Genomic DNA, 23,373 nt, shown 5'->3' with positions numbered 1-23,373 from the left:
AGGGACAGACTTGATTTTATACCACTTCACAATTTACTCTGAACTTCATTACAAGGCTTGTATTTACCCTTTTTGACAATTAGTATACATTGGTGATTGTTTTATGGGATAAATTTAGCCATACATTTATATAATAATTTAAAATTTTTGTGTTTATACATTTGCTGATGTGAACACAGTCAGAGAAAGACAGTAAACTTTGATCTGGCACTATGATATATTTACTTTCTTTATTAAGAAAGTAGCTATTAAAAACCTTTTTAGAAATTCCTTTTCAAAATGTTTTATTTTGAAATCTAAGATTGAAAACATGGTTAAAGATTAAGAAATATTTTAAGTGTCCGTTGCTAATAAAACCTATAATAAAAAAGGTGAGGCTTGTTTGACTTTAATTTTGTAAATATTTTATCCTTTTTTATTTCTATTTTGTTTGTTTGCTATTCTCTAACCTACAATTCACCTCTATCTCATAATGAAACTCATAGTAATGGAATGTTACAAAAAGGAAACGCATACTAAGTAAATCTTAAGTAATTTGAGATGTTATACAGCCTTTGACCAACCTACTCTGCTTCCAAAGAAAGATTGTTATGTTAGCATAATAAAAGGCACTGTCTTAATTTCACAAGTATTATATTCAATGGGCCTGAGGTAGAAGAAAAATGGAAGTCCTTAATTGGCTTCTGGTCATATGTGGTTTATTTTTACAAATTAAGATCTAAGGAATGAAGTGGTTGAGGAATGTCTCTATCATTATAGACTCAGAAGGAAAATAGAAATTAGAAATCAGAACTAATAACAATCCTTGTCCTAACGTATGTTTTGGATACATATAGGGTTTGGGTCAGGTTGGATACAGATTTAGAATTTTGATAAAGAATATCCTTGAAATCAGTAGAAGCAAGTTTGGATAGTAACTAAAAACTCTCGTTCACTAAATTCAATAAATAATAACTAAGTACTTAACAACATATCAAGAACCCTTTTAGATATTTGTGTCAAGGATTCTAGAGGGCGTGACTCAATTCTGGTTTTATTTTTATTTGCTCTGATTTCAAAAAGATCATGCCCCGGGCTCTCAAGATTATTCTTTACCAAGAGCTATTAAGAAAGCCTTAGCATATGTGGGCAATTTCTCAAACAAGGATCTTAGCCTGCTTGATGTCATGATTGTAAGAAAACAAAATATTCAATTTCACCACATTTAGCCTATTACCTGCCTTTTTATTTATATTTTATTCAGAATACTCCTATTTCTTCAAATATCGTTTTTAATTCACATTGTTCTCCAATAAATGTGCAGAATTTTATGTATTATAAGTTAATATCATACAGGAATGAAGTACATTAATATATTATTTATCTTTCAGGCCTAGAGAAGAAAAGAAAGATGATGTAAGCATTGACAGAGTGAAAGAATTAAAAAGGGAATATTTAGAAGCATGACCAAGAGTGTGATCTTTGGGCCCAGGCAGGCTTAAATTTGAACGCTTGTCTTTTCATTTCTAGGCTGAGTTACTCATAATTAAGTTACTTCTTAACTTTTGTTGGCTTAAACACCATCATTTGAAAAGAGACATTAATACTTGTTAGTGATTAATGTATTTTAACATCTTGACACTAAATAGACTCGAAAGTTGAGTGTTTTTAAAAATTTTGATCCTTAGGGGAATACTATTGAAAATTAAAAGAATGAAGATCATTTTGTAGCAAAAGAAACAGAAAAGTGAGTATGTCTAGGAATCTGGCTTAGAAGAGAGGTTGATAGGACCAGGTGTAGAAAAGCAACTGGGAACTCTACTACAACTTCCCTTCTTTTAACATATGTTACATTGTTCATAAAACAAAATCAGAACCAGAACTGTATTCTTGCTCCAAATAATGCCACAGTCTTCTCTTTTAATGTTTCCAGTATTATGCTGTGCGCTCGGTCTCCCAATACCCCTCATTGGACTCTTGGGAGGCTCTTTTAATTACTAAAATATGACACCACATCATCCGAATTCTCTTACTTTTTCCTTTCATTTTCCCCCAAGTGATGAAATTCCTAAGGGGAGAGCAGAGCAAGACAGATTTCCATCCTATTTTGCAACATTTATACTGCTAATCTGCTGGTTTTGTGATTTAGGTCTGTCTCTAAATCCATCCACAGCTGTGACAGTTTAGCCTGAACCCTTCTGCAGAACACAGAGCTCTTCCTGGTCAGGGCCGGTGCAGATTTTGCTCCTGGGTGATAGGACGGGGACTGCTTTTATTGTTATGTAGATACCGATTTCAGAGTGACCGCAAGTATTTGTTCTTTTAGATGTTTAGTTAAATAAATCCATTGATAAACAATGGAATCTTTTGAAACATTTACATTTACTTGATTTCTGCTTTATTTTGCCAAACTGACATTCATCTCTTTGATGTGGTATTTGTAAGTTTGAGTCTTATAAATGCAAACTTTTGTCTTTCTTTTTGCTTTTCATAGTGTTTACCATCTCCCATTTCATCTCTCTCTTTGTTATTTCCCAGGTGATATTCTAAAGATTGCATTGTATTTATTACTCTAAAGTTTGTATGTCATCATCTAAACTAACATGATTTTTTTGAAATTTTGGTTTGCAATTTGGTTCTTGCTCTAACTCTTCTTGTGAAATGTTCTTCTGTCTTTGTACTGTACTGCACAGGTGCCAGCTTCTCTTTCTCTTGAGAATGAGTAGAATTAAATACATTAATCCCATATGTCTAAACACTCAAGTTAGAATAAACAGATGTTCTCTGTCAACACACCCTCCCAATAATGTTATGAACCTAGAATTGGGTTATATTCTACTTCTTATTTAGTGTTTTAATTTTTCTGTTCCGTGAAAATAATAGATCTCAAAAGAAAGTCAGAGATTTTTAAACAGCTTTAAAATATTTAATAATTTAATAAATTCCTACAATATTTCCTTTTAATTAACATGACTACAGTTTGATAATTGGAAAATTTTAAGTGATAAACTTATCTGTATGCCATCAAAATGGCTGTATGCTTAGAACTAGAATAATTTTTCCAAGGCTGTATAGGAAATGTTAAAGAACTTTATTATAGTCATGTCTCTGTATATCACAATTGTCTTCTAACTGAAAGTGTTTGCCGTTGAAGCAGACCAAAAATACATGAGAACAAATCATGAAATCAAGCTTGCTTTGTAATTATTTTTCAAGACCTCAATTTGTGGGGAGTAGAGATTGTTACTAGAAAAAAATATTGTTTATGGGAGACTTCATTATCTTCTCCTCACTCTCTTCATTGTCAAGGATTTGAAAAATATGAATCAGGAAATGAAGGAAGAAAAGCATACTCAGTAGTGATCCTGAAATATGATGTTTCAGAATGAATTAGCAACTTAATGACCTTGAATGAAATGTAGAATGATTGTAACCTCAGGGGAACGTGAGACATTTGTTAGAACTGACTGAAACATACATCCATTAATAAATATTTAGAAGCTTCCTCTCTATACCAAGTACTGAGGTTGGCTATTAGGAATGAATGGATGAACAATGTTATTGAACATAAACTTTAAAATAAATATGTATATATTATAAATGTAATTTTCAGGATGCCTTGCTTTAACTCTAACTAATTCAATTATCTACTAGTGGAAGCAGTGGGTTCCTCTTGGTTTGTACCTCTTTTACACTTTGCAATGAAAAATAGGAATATACACTGGATAAATTATAGTGTATCTTTCAGGTTGTGTATCCAAGTTTTGTTTGTGCTCCTTCAGAAAGAAATGACATTTACCTTTTTTCAGAAGTTATATGTGTCTATAGAAGTGTAGTTTGGTGTTTTCATACTTTTATAAATAGTTAAAATGATAAAAAATAATGTCAATAAAATAGAATCCAAGGCAATAGTTTAAAATCACACTGAATTGAAAAAAAAAAACAGTGATGAAGAACAAAACCTTATCTCTGGTATTTGATGTATAAATAATCAGTTCAGAATCTCTTATACTTCTAAGGGAAAATAGATACTGTCTCACTAACTTTTAATTTTAAATTAAAGTCTTCCAAATATAATTATACAGCTTTATTATTGAGAGGAATAACAATTTGTTTTCTTTTGATAGACTATTTGTTGGAACAGTTTCAGGTCTACAGAAAAACTGGGCAGAAGGGACAGAGATCTTCTATAGCCCTCCTTCTCTTTCTCTATATAGTTTCCACTATTATTTATATCTTGCATTAGAGTCGTGCACTTGATACAATTGATGAGCCAATATTAATTCATGATTTTAATTAAAGCCCATACCTGGTATCAGGGTTTACTCTTTGTGTTGATCTTTTTTTTTTTTTGGTTTGACCAATTCATTATGTCATTCAACTTCCATTACAGAATAACTTCACTAAAAATTATTCTAAAAAATGTCCTGTGTCCCACGTATTATCCTGCCCCTTCACCTGAACCACTGGTGACCATTGATTTTTTTTTTTCACTGTCTTTATTGTCTTGCCTTTTCCAGACTGTCATATAGTTAGAATCACACTGTATGCAGCCTTTTCAGACTGCCTTCTTTCACTTAGCAATATGCACTTAAAGTTCCTTCGTGCCTCTATGACTTGAAAATTCATTTCTCTTTATGGCTGAATAATATTTGATGGGACTCAGAACAGGCCACCCCCATATATACTAAACTAGCATATTGATTATCTTGACTTAAAATTACTCGGGAAACAGCTCATGAAAGAAGGACACTCTGACCCTCCTCTCCGTCCCTCTGAAAGCAGGAAATAAATCTCCCTTGTGAAAAGTATGCTCTCTGCACCAGAACGTAGAGAGACTTCCTTGTGACCAGAGAAAAGGCATTTAAGGCCGAGAAGTCTGTGTAAATAAACTGTTTTGTTTCTTCACTGATACTACTTAGTACCCAAGACTAAGTTTCTCTTTTGATGTGTGAGTTATTCACAAATTTATTGTTTCTTTGCCTAAACGGTATATAAAATGCCTGCTTTTATCACTTCTTAGGTTCCAGATATATGGGCCTTCCATAACATAATTAAATTTGTTTGTTTTCTTTTGTTAATCTGCCTTGTGTCCACTTAATTATTAGAGAAGCCAAAGGAACCGAGAGGGCTAGGGGAAGTCCACCCACCAACATAGTCCATTGTATGCATGTACCACAGTTTGTTTGTCTTCTTGTTTGCTTCCAATTTTTGTCAATTAAGAAATGGAGAGAGTTGGTTCCTCCCGCATTATACCTCTTGCAATGAAAACTACAAATACATGCTCAGTATATTAGTGTTTATATTTTAAGTTCTTTATCTGTTGTTGTGGCTGTGCTCTTTCAGATGGAAAAGACATATATCTTTTTCAGAAGCTATGTGTGTGTGTTGTGAATAAAGCTCATACAAACATTCAGGTGCAGGTCTTTGTGTGGACCTAAGTTCTAACCTCATTTGAGTAAACATCAAGGAGCATTATTTCTGGATCATATAGTAAACCTATATTTAGGTTTCTATGAAACTACCAAACAGTCCTCCAAAATAATGGAACCATGTTGCCTTCCCATCTGCAATGAATGTGGTAACTTTGTACCACACCCTCACTGGCATTTGGGGTTGTCAGTGTTTGAGGTTTTGTCCATTCTAATAGAATTATAGTAGCATCTCAATGTTGTTTTAATTTGCTAATCCCTCATGACATATGACAGTAAACATTTCTTCTTTTGCTTATTGCCATCTATATATCTTCTTTGGTGAAATGTTTGTTCAGAACTTTGTCCATTTTTATTTTTTTCTTATTGTTCAATTTTAAGAGTTACTTGCATATTTTGAATAAATAGTCTTATCAGATATGCATTTTGCAAAGATTTTCTCCCCGTCTGTGTCTTCTCTTTTCATTCTCTTAACAGTGTCCTGAGGGACAGAAGTCTTTCAATTTTAATGAAGTCCAACAGTAATTTTTTCTTTTGTGGACTGAGCTTTTTTGGTGTGATATCTAAAAAATCATGACCGAATGCAAGATCACTGAGATTGTCTTCTCTTTTATCTTCTAGAAGTTCTGAAGTTTTGCATTTTACATTTATGTCTATGATCCATTTTGAGCTTATTTTTGTGAAAGATGTAATGTCTGTGTCTCAAGTCACTGTTTTATATTTGGATGTCAGTTGTTCCAGGACCATTTGTTGAAAAGACTGTCTTTTCTTTATAAAATTACATTTACTCGTCTCTCAAAATTTTGTTGACTGTGTTTGTGTGGGCCAGTTTCTGGTTTCTTAATTATCTTCCATGTATCTATTTGTTCATTCTTTACCAATACCACACTGTCTTAATTATTATAGCTTTATATTATGTCTGCTTTTTTCTTTTTTTCAATATTTTGGTAGCTATTTTGGATCTTTCCATTTTCTCTACACTGTAGAATCAGTTGATAATTCACAAAATAACTTACTGAAATTTTGATTGGGTTTGCATTGGAGCAGGCATGGAAAAACTGTCATCTTAATATTGAATTTTTCCGTGCATGAATCTGTAACAGTTGTGCATTTATTTAGATCTCCTTTGATTCTTTCATCAGACTTTTTAATTTTCCTCTTATAGGCTTGCACATCTTTTGTTAAACTTAGATCTTTCTTTCTTTTGTGCTAATGGCAATGATGAGCTTTTTCATTTTAAATTCTTACTGTTCATTGCTTGTGTATATCCTTATACAAGGATATTAGCTTTGGATATTATCCTTACAACCTGCAACTTTGCTATAATTAGTTCCAGGATGGTTTTTGTTTTTCTCTTTTTGTTTTTTTTTTTGTTTGTTTGTTTGTTTTTTATTTGTTTTCTGTTATTTGGGATTTTCTAAATAGATAACTATATCATCTGTTAACAAAGAATGTTTTATTTATTCCTTCTCCTAGCTCCTTCTTCCTAGTTTTTAGAAATTGTTTATCACGAATAGAATTTGGATTTTTTCAAATTTTGTTTCCATCTTTTCATATGATGGCGTGATTTTTTTTCCTTAGCCTGTTGATGTGATATACTACCGTAATTGATTTCTGAATGTTTAACCAGCTGTGCATAACTGAGAAAAAAATCCAACTTGGTGAGAGATTGATTTTATAAGGTGATAAATGCTATTATCATGATTTCTCCATTTTATAGTTAGCTTGTTATTTTTAAATATTTAATATGTGTTAATTTTTAGCTACCAAATAAACGTGTGTGTGTGTGTGTGTGTACCCTCTCAAAAATTTCATCACACTCTGAAATAAAAGGAAAGTAGCTAGAAGTTAATCTGTAGTGATGTTAAGTGCCAGGGCAAAGCTTCCATGCTTCCTCTTTTTTTACCGAAAAAAGTTACTTTTGAAATGCTGAAAACACTTTAAAGAATTACATATGTAGCAGTGCCTAAAAGCAAAAGTTGAAAGTGATCGAGTTAATATATCACTGTCTTATGAGAATACTCTGCTTCCTTATGTAAAGAAGTTATTACAAAAGCAGAAATCAGGGAGGCCTCCTGGGATGCCGTTACATGCTTCCCCTCATGCCGGTTATTTGTCAGTCATTTACTTGCCTTTGTGCTTCACTCTCTTGAAATTGTGTTCCCTCTCTTCATGTGCTTCTTAATCACAGAGGACCTGCCATCTAAGTGAATAAGTAGTCTCTTTTCCAGGTGATTAATGGAAAGCCATAAATCCTCTTAGCCGCTGATGAATAGTAACAGATGCTTCACATCTTATGGCATCAGAGCATTAAAACAGACCACCAGCTCAAAGAAAATGGGCTATTTAACAAATATGCTTGCACCCAGAAGCATGCACTCTAATATTTATGGATCCTAAAGAGATGCCCAACTTTGAGATGTATATTGTTATTCGGCAAAGGTTCCGTATTGACGAAATGCCTTTGAAGAAGATTGCGTAGAGAAAGTCAATAAAAATAAATGCAAGCCACATTTTTTTCCCATAGAAGTAGGAGACCTATAATTCAAGCAGTTGTATTCAAAGCAGCACGTTAACTCAGATCAACCTGGGGATGAACACCCCGGTACACAAGGTACACTGCAGTACACAATCTCCTTTATGTGAGATTGAGACTCTATGACCAACCAAAATTTTAAGTGTTTGCTGTGGCCACATTCAGATTGTTTCTTAGGAAGAAATAAAATTAATTTAAATTTTGTTCTTCTAACATATTGAGGGTAAACAAACAAACAAACAAAAATAACAAGAATCTCGCTAACAAGTCTCCTTGAAAAGCTGTCAGTCTCATTCACTATTATCCTTATTCTGTGCTGGCCAGATACTCATATCTAAACCAATTATAAGAAAATGTGTTCTTAGTGAAAGATATTAATCTACCCTTAAATTCAATTGGTAGTTAGCCTGAATGAGTTAGGAAGGGTCACATGCTATAATTCTTCACAGGAATTTTCCAATAGTCTGATATGTGAACACATTGCGTTGTTTGTAACACAAAGTCTAGATCCTCCTCACTGTTTTATATTATCAAGTGCAGTTACATGGACAGCAGTTGACATGGATGATTTGTCCTTTTGATAGCGACAAACTGTTGAATGCATTTTCTTTCCATAAAACAGAAATAAAAAAATTTTTTTTTCACAATTTTGAAGACAATTCTCAGTGGACTATGGAGACCGGAATGGGATATTGAGAAATTAAAGCAATCAAATATGCATACACATAAACACCTATCCTACTGCTTATGTTAAAATAATCCATAGACTCTCGTTTTATAAGTTTCTTTTAGTAGAATACAATTCAACATGTCCAGAATTATATCACTAATTGCATTTAGCTGTAACTATAGCAGGTAAGTGATCCAGGACTGTGTTGACTCCCATTGACTACTGCTTCTGGATATTGACACTGTTCTCTGCTCTCTTCCCATATTACACAGGTCTGACTTATGACACTACTAAGGTACTGAGGAAATAACACTGTTCTTTCCAAGGTTAGGTAATAAAAGACACTGTGGTGTACACTTTACTCTCTTTGATCACTTGTTCTGGGGAAGCCATCTGCCATAGCAACATGGAGAAGTAGATAACACAAAGAACTGAGGCATCCTGTTGACATCCACAGTGTGAGCTATGTAGGACACGGATCCTCCAGTCACAGTCAGATCTTCGAAGGATGGCATCCTAGTCAATATTTTGCATGCCACCTCACGAGAGACCCAGAGCCAGAAGTGCTTCTGAATTCCTGATCCACAGAAACAGTGAATAATAAATGCTTACTGTTTTAAGCTGCTAAGTTTAGAGATAACTTGCTGAGCAACAGTGGAAAACGAATGCACTGACTTCAGCAAAGAGTTCTGTGAAAATGGTAGTAAGCCGGGACTCAGGCCTTACTCACTCTGTTTCATGTGAGTCAGCTAATTGTTGTTCAGTTAAATTTTGCCAGTACTTTCCTATAATGTTTATGCTGGTCACATCTCTAAGGTGGGGTGAAGCGCAGTTGGCTAAGCCGAGCGCTTCATCACAAGGCCTACTTCACCCAGTGTGGCTTAATGCCACTGGGGCTCAACTCGCTTAACAGTATCACCTTCTGTTGCTCATGACTTCTCTCTAACATATCCTTGTTTCTCGGCTGCATGAAGCATTTTACATTTCAGCACCTGAACAAGACTGTCTTACTCTTTTAGAGGAAGCCATATGTGCTATTTATTCATTGTAGTCTTTAACTGACTATTCATGTTGCAATTAGTAGATAGTTTTTCTTTCCCCAAAGAAATGAGTGTATAGTGTATTTTTTATAATCCTATTCCTATTTATTCATTAAATCATACCTTCCTCATTAAAAATCAAAGGCAACAGATCATTGTTATTCACATGACATCATAGCTAGCTTGTTGGCACTTAATGTTAAATACTTACATATATCACTCACTTAACACTCATAATAGCTTCTTGCTCAATAGTGAGTATGTTTATTATTCCAATTTTAGAGGTAAAGAAGCTAGAGATTCCATCTAGTAACCCATTGACTAGAATTACTCAACTAGTGTGTAGGAGACATGAGTTTATCTTAGCCACAAATTGTGTTCCAAATCTGCCTTTCCAGAAATATGAAAATTGGAGGGTTCAAAATTTCTATTTTTGGAATGTGGACATCACTATTTTGCCAGATTTCTGTGCCTAATGAAAAATATTTCCTGAAAATTATAAATTGCATTTGTTCATTCATTCTGCACACATTCATCCAGTGTCTATTAAATGTCATATCCTGTGATGGTTTCTGGAAATAAAATAGTGAGCAAGAAAAGAAATGATCTGACTTTGTGGAGCTAATGATCTACTAGGGAAAAAGAAGTTTTAATCAAGTAAATGTACAAATAAATTTTAAAATGTAAGCACTATTAGTGCTTGAAAAGTGTATGTAATCTTAAGTGAGTATATACACTCAATGATTTTGTCCAGGATGGAACATGAGGCAAGGCTGAGCTTCGGACTAATAAATGACTCAGCATTGTCCATTTAAAGCGAAGAGAGAAGTCATTTGTGGCAGAGGGAGCATCATCTGTAAAACGTCTGAAGATCAGACCTAATCAGACTGGAGTAGGAGGAGGAGGCTTTGTTTATTTTGATTTGTTATATCTTGCAAAAAATAATAACTACCTTTTAGAACCACAGTTGTCCAAGGAAATTTTTTAAAGTTCATTGTAAATGTTGTGTAAAAACAATAGTGATATAGAGTCAGAAGGCCAATGCCACAGTACAAAAAAAAAAAAAAAAAAAAAAAAAAAAGAAGAAGAAGGAAAAAAGCTAAGAGTAGAGAACACCAGAAATAACATTTTTTTGGAAAATGGTCTAACTCCAGAACTTATTCCTAGAGAATATTTAACAGATTGTGGCAGAGGACCAAAGATGCCTTAATTTTAAAGAATTATGATGTTCAAAAATAAAAGGCAAATACATTTAATTATTGAGATGTTTTATTTTAATACTTATAATAACACTAAAAAAAACCTTCTGGCAAATATTTTAAAGGCATAGAAAAGGCATTGATTTTAGAGTCTTTTAATTGAGAAATTAAAAATTATACTGAATCTAAACCTCCAATTTGATTGAAAATAATTTAGAAATGTCCCATGTTTTATTTCATAGCTTTGTTAACTGCTGCCAGCATTGTAGGTATATTTGACCTATTTAAAACAAAAGTGATCACTCATAAATAGTTCCTCTTAATGGTACTGGTAGGGCTAGACATGTATTGTCAGTTAGCAAGAAAACTAGAAACTATAAAAAGCCAAGAAAATAAAATGTAAATTAAGTTAGGATTAAGTCAAATAAATCTTGAAAATAGACCTCCTACCAGAAGAACACAATTTACAGACAAGGAGCTGCTGCTGTAAAAATTTAATTTAAAATCCAAAAGATATGTCTGCTTCTCTTCAGAGCCATTATCACCTGTCAAGAGTGTTAATGATAGTAAGATGAATACAAGTAACATTGCAATTCATAACATCAAGAATGTTCAGCAGATATGGCACTTTTCTTATTGGATGTTTAAATAAAAGAAGAAAATTGAAACCACTTTAGTAGGAAAATGTAACCAATTGCAGAAAAAGAGGCATTATGCTCAATGAGGAAAAAATAATGATCACAATATTTACACAGTACAATCCTTTTTAGCATGTGTCTACATTCACTGACTGGCACATTTGAAAAGCACAGTCTTTCAAATATGTGCTTTAATCCAGGTGACTTTATCAAGTTTTTGTATTTTCTTTCTGAGAATGTATCGCATTATTTATGATGCTTCTCTAAGTAAAGAATCAAATGATTTCTAAGACATTTGAAAAAAGTCAAAGCAAACAAAAATAAACCCTATTGTATTCCATGAAAAATTGTTGAATAAAGATATGTTTCAAATGCCTATTATAATTTATCACATAGAAAAATGCAAAATATCTGGACCCAACTAGAAAATTATAATATTCTAAAGTATTCAAAAGGCAAATTTATCCAAGAACAGCTTAAAATTAGGACTTTATACTCTAAGACAAAATACATCAAGTTTAATAGAGATAAATGAAAACCTCATATTATAGTTTTTAGAACTTTAATTCCCTTCAAGTACAAGATAACTATATGATAATATAAGAAACAAATAAATTTATATTTCAAAATGTTTCATGATTTAATAATAAGCCAAATCAACATAGCATTAATATTTTTATGTAGGATACAGTAAATCAATTTTACTTTACAGGTAGGCTTACCTATTTGTGGCTGAAAATTATTTATCAGATTTTCTACCTACTACTTGTAGATGACTTGGAAAAATACCCTCCCTTTATTTGCCTCAGTCTCTTCCAACTCATTGTTATTGTTCAGCTTTTGTCTCCAAATATTTTATCAATAGTCTTATGGTCTCTCACTAATACCAATCTTAATACATCAGTGAATAGTCCATTTCTCTTATGTTTTATACCTTTCCCTGGAGGGCAGGTGTGTCAACAGCAGTTACAAAATGCAAAAATAAAGCATAGAACTATTTAAACTGCGTTTGCCCATTGACATCTAAGTCAATTGTCAAATTGGAATCAAGCATTCAATTAAAATGAGCTTCAATTAAAGCACTCTCTCACAAGTTTTTCTTCCTTGCTGTATATCCTTAGATGACTTTCCAATCTCTCCAAAAGTAGTTTATACATAAAACACCATCCTAGATGTGGTTACTGTCTTGAAGAAGAATAGAGTGAATACATATTTACTTTCTTGCTGTGATTTTTAACAATCTATAATAATCTGAAGATAATAGGCTAATAAATTAAAACCCTTAGTGTTGTAAACATGGGAAGATAGATGCTATGACATGTGACCAGAATATAATACAATAAATTTGTTTTATCAATTTCTTTAACTATCTATTGCAACACCCAAATCAATTGACCAAATAGACAATTCTGTTTTAATTTACAAGACAGTAAGTCACCATCCTCACAAAATATATTAATTTTAGGAAAAAAGAGTAAAATTATAGGTAACTATGTCTTCTGCTATTGTCTTAAATCACCATCACCAAGTTACTAAATTTTCTCAGTAAAGTACAGCTTTGTTTTCTATAAATATCTGCGCCATTTTGCATTCTTGCCTATTGGACAAGTTTTTCAATTTCTCAGCATCTTCATCAACACTTATACTCTTTTGTTTTTGTTTTTTTGACGATAGCCAACCTAACAGGTTTGAGGTGGTACCTCCTCGTGGTTTGTGATTTGCGTTTCCCTGATGATTAGTAATGTTTAGCACATTTATATATATATATATATATATATATATATATATAATATGTATATTTTGGCCATTTGTATGTCTTCTTTGGAGAAATGTTTATTCAAATATTTAGCCCATTTCTTAATCAAGGTATTAGCTATTTTACTGTTGGCTTGTAGGTGTTCCTTATGTGTATTTTTAATTTAACCCCTTATCAGATGTATGGTTTACAAATATTTTCTCCCATTCCATAGGCTGTCGCTTGGATTAGCTGCTTAGACATATATAGTCTAATTTTCAATGTTCTATAAATGGTCAAAAGGTGATTGGAGATTTTGATAATCCACCACTCATCTGCTTTATCCGAAATTTAAAGAGAAGTATAATAAAATATTATGCATTAACCTATGATTCTTTCTCTGAGTTATCTTATCTTTCTTCATGAGACCAGTCACCATCCAAATTTTGGGTAGTCTATAAACTGTTCAATTTTCTAAATAATTTCTCTTCTTTAGAGTATCTCTTATATTCCTAGTAATTATCTTACTCTTTTATTCAGAATCATTTATCTAAATCCAGGATGTTCATTTTTCTCCTATTTCCAGAAAAGTTCCCTGGTTCCACTACCTTATTCTAGTGCTTCTGAAATTGTAGCCTATGAATTAACTGTTCCATGATGATCAGGTGAAAATACCCATTCACTCCCTGCCATCGTTATTAAAACTAAAGCTTGCCAGACAATGGCATAGAGTAAAAGGCACATGCAAAATTAATCATAGCTATTTATATATTTTGGTTGGTGTGCTAAGTCTCTCTTAGAAAATGAAATGCTCCTGGGAGAATAAACCTTGTTATTGTTTTTACACATTTTATACTCTAAAATGCCTCACCATATTATTTACACTCAATAAAGTAAGCTGGACATATTGAACTAAAATACTTCAATTACATTTTTAATCAAACTTTCACACTCTTGGAAATACGTAAATGTCAAGAAATGCCGATAGAAAAATAAATTCTGTTTCATAAGCATTCTTCTAATTTCCATAAATTCCTTGACTACATATGTTCTGTGATCAACTGGACTTACTGATATATAAAGACAAATTCCTTTCAAGGCAAACTGTAGCACTGCATTTATTGTCTCAGTTTAGTCATGATCTAAGGACATGTTGGAAGGGTCCTAGGTCTCAGTAGAATTCAGGTCATCCTAGGTTAAAAGGAATTACTTGAATGGAAGCTGATGTTGAAGTACAGGTCAGGAAGCCCAATTCTTGCTGAGATGGTGACCCTGCCATGAACAAGGCTTCCAAGTAGCTTTGCCCAGTCTCCATTTTTGCCCACGCTGGATGCAGAGTTCTAAGTACCCTGCAGAGAAAAGCTTCAATATATGTATGAGGAATATCTCAGAAGCGAGTAAAATGCACAATCATCTACTCATATTATTACCACGGGTGGTGCTAACCATTTGACTCCATCAAGCTTCCATTCTTTAGTGCTCATTACCTCAGTCACTATGGACCAAACACCGTCTGTAATAGCAAAACAGAAATGGAAAAACCTGTCTAGACAAGCACAGTAGCAGCCTAATAGTGAAGACAGTGCTGCTTCAATGAAATGTAAATGAGATAGACTAGCTTGCACTAGACGTGTGTACTACTCAAGAGTTACCACAGAAGTGGTTATTCTCAAAGTGGCAATTTCTTTGTAAGCTCCTCTCCAATTAAGAGGTATTATAATTTTTAATCTTTAATGTCTTTTGTTATTTTATAAAATTGTGTAATATTTTCAAAGTTATTAAAACAGTACAAATTATTACTTCAGCTTTTATAGAGGTACAATGCATTTCTTATGTCTTACAAATACTAATTCTCCTTGGACAGTACATACACTTTTCATTTTGCCACTCAGTATTTCTAGATACTGTTTTCTTAATCTAACCAGATACCTTGACAAGACTATTTAGAAAAAGGAAGATTCATTTGAAAGTTTTCGCAGGCTAATTATCTGTATGTTTATACTTTCTTTCTTGCCAATTTCCTTTTATCTTTATAGCACATTCCACTCTGAATAAGAGGAGATCAAACATAAAAAAGTCAATGACAGTTTTATTAGCAGCCAAGATTTTGTCTTTGTTTATAAAATCGATGCTATGAACTAAAATAAGTTTGAGGATATAGATTCACTTAATCCAACAATGTTATTTCTTGTCAAAATAATGACAAATTGGAAATTCCTTTATTCTGCAGATCACTGATGATCGATTTGTGAGACTCCTTATATTACACCATATAAACATCCAGTGAATTAAAATCTGGTACCAAATAATAATTTTTTGAAAAGATAATGAAAAAAAACCTCTAAAATTCCATAGGATTGATTGTAGGTAATGCTGACTCTCATCTTAGTTTTTTCTGAGACTTTCTGTGGAATTTAAACAATATATTTTGCTTTTGCTTTTTCTTTTAGATTTTTAAAATTTCCCTTTTGTAGTTAGTATAGTCATACTGGCTGAGAAATTAAGAATTCTTAAGAACTTGAAACCTCTGTGAATTACATTCATAACTTTCTTCCTAGTCAAAACACCACACTAGTCATTTAATCTTTCTAAACAATAATTATTTTCCAAATGAGATCTGCACATATAATCCTCACATATCCTCACATACCGGTTATTAACCTCTCTTCCTGTAATTGTCACAAAAGGTTGAATCTTCCATAATTTTTGAGAGCTCCAATAATTAAATGCTTTTATTTTTATTCTATTTGATGTTTTATTGCTGTAAGGATGTGTGACTCATGCACTAGAAGAAAGGATCAGAAAAAAGTGCTTTTGAAAGGACTGAATACTCTGGGATGAAACTCTAGTCTTAGATCAATTCATGTTTCCTTTGAATGTAATACTAATTACACAATTATGTGCCACTGCATTATTATTTTACTAAAGTCCAAAGCAAAAAGACTGATCATCAGAGAAGTTAATTTTCAAGTGAAAGGTCAAGGTCATTTGTAATTATTTGCCTTTAGAATTCTATTCCTCCAGGGTTTAAAAAAATGTATTCCTGAGGGAAAAACAAATCAGCTACAGAAACTCAAATATAGTATGTCCCTTTAATCTGGAAATTTGCAGAGAAGGCTAGTACAGAAAAGGCAGTATTAACTTTAACAAAGGCAACAGGAAATTGTTTGGTGAACTACGACCCTGTAGTAAAACTGAAGTCTAATCACATCCGGATATGTTATGAGATATGGAGTTGGACATTACCTCATCTTGAATCTTATAGTCATCAATGGTAAATGTGTTTCTGGACCCCTGAATGGATAAATAGAAATTTGAAAATTTATTCTGAGATTATTGTACTTGTTTTTATACATTAACACATATATGCATGTGCATTATTGCTAGATGCTTCGTTTTTTAATATGTCATCCCTAGAAGTACTGAGATTAACCTTTTACCGAATACTATTACTATGAATCATTACATTCCTTATTTTGATGGATTATTTTTCCACGATTATGTAACTCAATATGAGAATTGGGAAGAAAATAATTTTCTGGATTTAGAAATCATTTCTATCCAGGCTTTTCGGCAGTACATGCAGTGATAGCACAGAGCTCTTAAGCATCATTAGTGTAGATACATTTCTATTGAGGAGCAAACACCTTCCTAACTCACTAAACGTAATATTCCTGAGGAGTGACATTTTTTTCTCATGTTACTCTCATTTATTTCTAATATTCCTTCTAAACTGTGAATATTTGGCCTTATGTCCATCTGAATATATACAAAAGAGATGCATCACAAAGGAACACATTTTCAGGAATCCAGCCAAAACAAAAAGGTACAAAATTGCACTTAAAAACACACGTCATTTGGAAAACATACACACTAATTTAAAATCACGATAAATTGAAAAAATTATGTTGGTTTTTTTCCTTCTGAATAGAAAAGGAATAATAATTATACATTTTATTTTCATTTTCCTTCCAAATTTTATGTATTTTCATTTGGTTTCCATCTGAATATGTAGATGACTATATACTTCGTAAAGAAATATATGTTTAATACTGAACCCAGCTGATGCATGTAGTACAGAACTGTATTTAAATGAAATGTGTGCTATTGAAAAAGTGTACACACTAACTTAATATCAGATAATAAATTCAGATTGTACGGCTTTTAAGAAGTCATTTGAAAAGCTAGCTCTAGTTCCTTAAATTATTCTTCATTATTCTATTTCAATGAAATTGGAAGGAATTTTTATCATTTTCTACACTGGGATGATTTGTGTTTTCTGTTTATATGTTTCCTATGTATCTAAAAATCAATGAACCATAGGAAGATGATATTACAGGCAAGACTCTCAAAACTAATGTCTCAAAACAGAGTATTAAAAACTGAAATTTGAAAGCAGTTATATTATCACAGTTTTAATGATTCACAAAAACAATGCTTTACTCATGTTATTGAAACGAATCCTTCCCTGCCTCTTCAGGCTTCTGGTGGTGACCAGCAATCTCTGGTTTCTTGGGGAGTAGACGGTTGCATCACCCCAATTTCTGCCCCTATAGTCACATATTGTTGCCCTTGTGTCTCTCTGTGTGTCAGTACATGATCTTATTATAAGAAAACTAGTTCCTGGATTTAGGACTTACCCTAATTCAGTATGAACTCAACCAATTATCCCTGCAAAATTCCATTCCACAATAAAGACACAATATGTCTTGGATGAATATGAATTTTGGAGGACCCTATTCAATTAACTACAAGATCTATAAAAATATTTCTTCAAAATGGTAGAAATAATTTTATTCAAATCATATGTAAATTATTTAACAAGTAGGATATATAAATATTTACATATTTGCAGGTATATTTTATATATTTATAAATCACAAAACTTTTGCTTTTCTTTTTATGTTAAGGATGTGGAAGTCAAATGACTTAACAAAAATACATTTAAATTTTTTGTGTATCAGTTGTTCTATATGACTTGTTGGGGAAGGTTACCCAACCGATCTGAATTATATTTCTTTCCTAAAAGGTGTATTATTTTTACTTTCATCAATTTTTATTACTATTAAGAGTTAGTGAACTGTTTTGCTTTAAGAGCACAGGTTCTGGGGTTCCAAAAACCTTAGGGGAAATCAAGGTTGTACCACTTTCTAGATGACCAAATTTGTGTCTCCATTTCCTAGTCTGCAAATAAGAATAGTAACATTTCATAGCTTATAGCATTATTATGTGGATCAAATAATAAAATCCAAAAGAAATCCAAAAGGAATTAGAAAATATATATTACAAATGAAAACCAAACTTTGCATTATGAAGCAAGTTTTATATTGTTAATTCTTAATGACTTACATTGTCAAATTAATAACTAGGCAAAAGTTTTCCAGTGTTCCCATATTATATCATCATTAATATTATGTTAAAAGTTTGTATTTGGATGATGTAAAGTCATGATTGTAATACTCCACTACTCTCTGAAATACATGTATTTCCAAGAAATTTGTTTTGAAATTGAATGGAATGTAAACAGCCATATGGAGACTTCAGAATTCTCAAATACCGAACGTTACTGTTTATATTGATGATAGGTTTAAGGCAAGATTAGAAGCTAAACAAGCATATTCAAAACTAAAATAATACGATCAGGAAGATTAAAAAGGATAATGTTTGCAAATGTGAACAATGTAGTAAATGTAGTATTTGCCCCAATCAAATGAAATGGTATTCATTTTCAAGTGTTTTTCTAAAATTATTAGGAGATGAACCATTATAAGGTGGTGGAAGCAGGAATTTTCCAAGCAAGGGAAACCTGAACTTAACCACTACTATGTGTGTGATTCTGAGAAATTTAACATCTGGAGTCTGGTTGCCTTCATGGGTAAAATGGGGATAATACTGTAAGTCACAGATTAGATATGAGGATTAAACTGAGTACATATGAAGCACCTGCAGCCGGGTATCTGGTAGGCAGATACTAAATTGTAGCTATCTTTATCATTTCTGTAAACTTCTGGGTATAATACAGGCCTTATAAAGAACACTGCTAAGAAGAGTCCTGCTAAGCTCAGTGTTTCACATTTACATTCAACACTCTATGTCTTCAGGAAATTCAGACCCAATGATACTAATCTTTACAGCTTGACATTTTTCTCTCTTACATGTTATGCCCTCTCAGATGTGCAATAATATGTAGCATTAATGGCTCTCAGGTATTAAATATAAAGACTAAAATAAATTACACTGTAAATAATAAAACGATCCATTGTTAAATTGTACATGATTTAAAAAAACCCAACATATTTTTGTTGCAACAAATGGACATCCACATGCTAGAAAAAAAGTGAATCTGAATTCAAACCTTACACCCTTCACAGAAATTTACTCAAAATGGGCCATAGGCCTAAATAGAATGCACAAAACCAAAAAACTCTTAGAAGATAATATGGGAGAAAATCTAGGGGACTTGAATATGATAGTGACTTTACAGATACCACAAAAGGCATGATCTGTAAAAGAAATAACTGATAGGCTGGATTTCATCAAAATGAAAACTGTTCTGTGAAGTACACTATCAAGAGAGTGAGAAGACGGGCCAAAGACAAGGGAAAATATTTGCAAAAGACATGTCTAAGAAAGATCTGTTATCCAAAGTACGCAAAGAGCTCTTACAACTCAACAATAATAAAACAAACAACCTGATTTGAAAAACGGGCTGAGAAGTTTAACAGACACCCCACCAAGGAAGATACACAGATAGTGAAACAGCACATGAAAAGATGCTCCAAATCACATCATCATGAAAATGCACATTAAAACAACAACGAGATACTGCTACACAGCTATTGGACTTCCTAAAATCTTGAAACACTGACAACACCAAATGCTGATGAGGATGTGGAGCAACAGAGACTCCCATTCATGGTTGGAGGGACTGACTGCAAATTGGTACAGGCATTTTGGAAGACGGTTTCGTGTTTTGTTTTAAAGTTCCCATATTCTTATATGATCTGGGATTTATGCTCCTTGGTATTACTCAAATGAATTGAAAACTCACATTCACATGAAAATCTGCACACGGATGTTTATAGTACCTTTATTCATAATTTTCAAAACCTAGAAGCAACCACGTTCTTCTGTAGGTGAATGGATGAATACATTGTGCTACATCCAGACAGTTGAATAATATTCAGCACTAAAAAGAAACAAGGTATCAAGTCTTGAAAACATCTGGAGGAATCTGGAATGCATAATACTAAGTGAAAGCAGTCAATCTGAAAAGGCTGCATGCTGTATGATTTCAACTACATGACATTCTGGAAGAGGTAAAACTCGAAGCAGTAAAAAGATCAGCCAGGGAGAGATGAATGGACGAAGCACAGAGGATTTGTAGGACAGTGGACATATGCTGTAGGATACTATAGTAGTGAATGAATATTGTTATACATTTGTCAAACCCATAGAACTTGCAGCATCTACAGTGAATCCTAATGTGAACTGCAGAGTTTGGGTGAAAATAATGCATTAATGCAGATTCATCAGTTATAATAAGTGCACCTCTCTGGTAGAAAATGTTTACAGTGGGGGTAGCTGGGCTCTTGCAGACCAGCAGATGTGTGGGAACTCTGCATTTTCTGGTCAACTTTGCTGTGAACCTAAATCTTCTCTAAGAATAAAATTTATTTAAGAAGAAAAGTATAATCATTCGTGTTATAAACTGTCTAGGATTCAAATGATAAATTCATTGACATAATGATCTTAATTTTAACTTCAAGCACTGCCATGCGAATGTAGTCACTTCAGGCAGAGGAATAGTGAAAATATCGGATACCATAATCTCTATATGTGTGATAATCTAACAGCACTCAAATTACATACTGCTTATACATGAAGTTTCAAATCAATGCAATATCATGAAAACTATATGTACTGCATTTTCCTTATCATGTTTGGGGCTAAGAAATAGGATAGAAATAAAATTCTTAATAAACACTTTAAAAAATGTAATGAATATTGAAAATTGTAAATCTAAATTTTAAAAAACCCTACATAATGAGTTTCTGTCTGCTACATGTATATGGTGTCCAATCCACTAAATCATTCAGCATTTTTCTTGCTGTATCTAAAGTGTGTTTTATATCATCTTGAATATTTTAGAATTATATAATCCATGTCTAGAGCTACTCAAACGTTTATTTTTTTCTTTCATGTTAAGTTCTTACCTAACACAGAAGCAAGGAATACACAAAAGCAAGACATACGTTTTCTGTGATTCCGTATGTGTTCTAAATATTCATTGTCATGATGGTCTAGTGAATGAAGAAGACCACTGTCCTGAGAGTAAAACAAAACAAAATAAACCAAGAACAACAAGACAGGGTTCCAATTCTGTCCTTCTTACTCTTACTAGATGTATAACGTAAGGCAAATTTCTTAAGTCCTTTATTTGTAAAACGAGAAAATTAGAAGAGATCAACTCTGGAAGTTTAAGATGCGCTGAAATCTTGTTTCCTGCATCATAATACAATGTCTTCAAATATATATATATTCTAAGCTGAAGTACTTCAGAATGCTAGGAATAGGCCCCAAAACATGTTCGTGAAAGCCTTAATTGATGATACCATATGTAGCATTAAAATTGATCTTATTCTTCCAGAATCATGACACCTCTTAATTTTCTTACTTTGCCATGTATCAATATATTAACTTATAACAGTATGAATCATGAAAACATAGTAACAGAGACATATATCTTTGGATTGCTCACAACACCAAGTAAGGGGATGGAAATACACTTAGTATCCATTCACTAACGGTAATCTCATCACTGATAACAATACAAATTTAAAATTGAGCATGTTTGTCTTGGCAACAAAATGATTCATTTTGTGTGTAGCATCTGTTCAGGAACTTTATAACACCAAATACAATGACATAACTAATCACTCAGAGATTGTATATAAGATGAGTAGCTCAAAAAAAAAATTACTCATTTACAGATAATCCATTTTCTCACTGGTGGAATCTTAGAGATGTAAGAGGCAATAATTACTTGTGGAAGGCTGGATCTTCTGATTCCCATGCTTCTAATTTATGGGAAAAAAAATTGCTCGATTTAAAAGGTACACAATTTTAAATCATTTAAACTAGAAATACATGAATGGTTGTGTGTATGTGTGTGTTTGTGTAATTTGTTCATTTGAATTGTTTCCATTCTTTATGCACTAATCTGCTAAGAGACATTTTTAACAGTAGAGTATTTGTCTATTTGTTTTTTCTTTCAAAACAGCTAGGAAAGGATTGTACCTCTGGGGGTCTCCTCTATGTTACATATGCATAAGAATAGATGTGCGTATAGTAAATATAAATTCAACTTTAAAAGAACTAGTTGTGTTTTATAAAGCAGATAATGGGCTTTATTTCCATATAAGTCAGAAGTTTGTTAAAGAATATAATTTTATTCTTTATATTCATCTTATTTTCATTCAGTGATAAACAACTATTATATCCTGTATTTTATTTGAGACATTATTTTGGTTATAAATCTCAGGGAATATTTGGGCAAATATCTATGTTTCAGGATGTATGGAATTGAAAAGGCACAATAAATATTGTATTTGTAATCACTTGTCCATTTGTCATCAAAGAGATCATTCTTGATATGGTTGCCCAGATATAGGACCACTCCTCCTTGTCACTGTCTCCTTTCCTATTATAAAAGCTTGTCCCTTGATGATATCCCATCTTCTCAAGAAGAAAACTGCAGCCATTCATGCTTGAACCATGAAAGTGTTCAGGGAAAAGAAATAGAGAAGAATCCTTAAAGTCATTGTAAAGCCATTTCCCAATTACCAGGAGATCCAAACTTCTCTTCCTAAATAGTCCGCATTTTCTGCACATGGATTAACTCTTTTCACGTAGAGAACAGTGTCCTCCAAAGGTAACCAGGTAGAGAGTCTTATATATGGGAAACATCATGATCCTTCCTTAGGTATTTATTTATTTTTGTTTAAAGAAAGGAGTTTATTGTCCAACAGTTCTGCAATTTAGTAGTGTTCTTCTTTTAAAAGTACCTTTGATTATACTTATATTAGTTATCATAGACTAATAAATAGTACAAATAAAGTGTGTATATATTAAGGCCCTCTAT

This window comes from Camelus dromedarius, chromosome 13, assembly GCF_036321535.1.
Source record: "Camelus dromedarius isolate mCamDro1 chromosome 13, mCamDro1.pat, whole genome shotgun sequence".
In the NCBI taxonomy this organism is placed as follows: Eukaryota; Metazoa; Chordata; class Mammalia; order Artiodactyla; family Camelidae; genus Camelus; species Camelus dromedarius.
Note: the sequence above shows the minus strand (reverse complement) of the source record.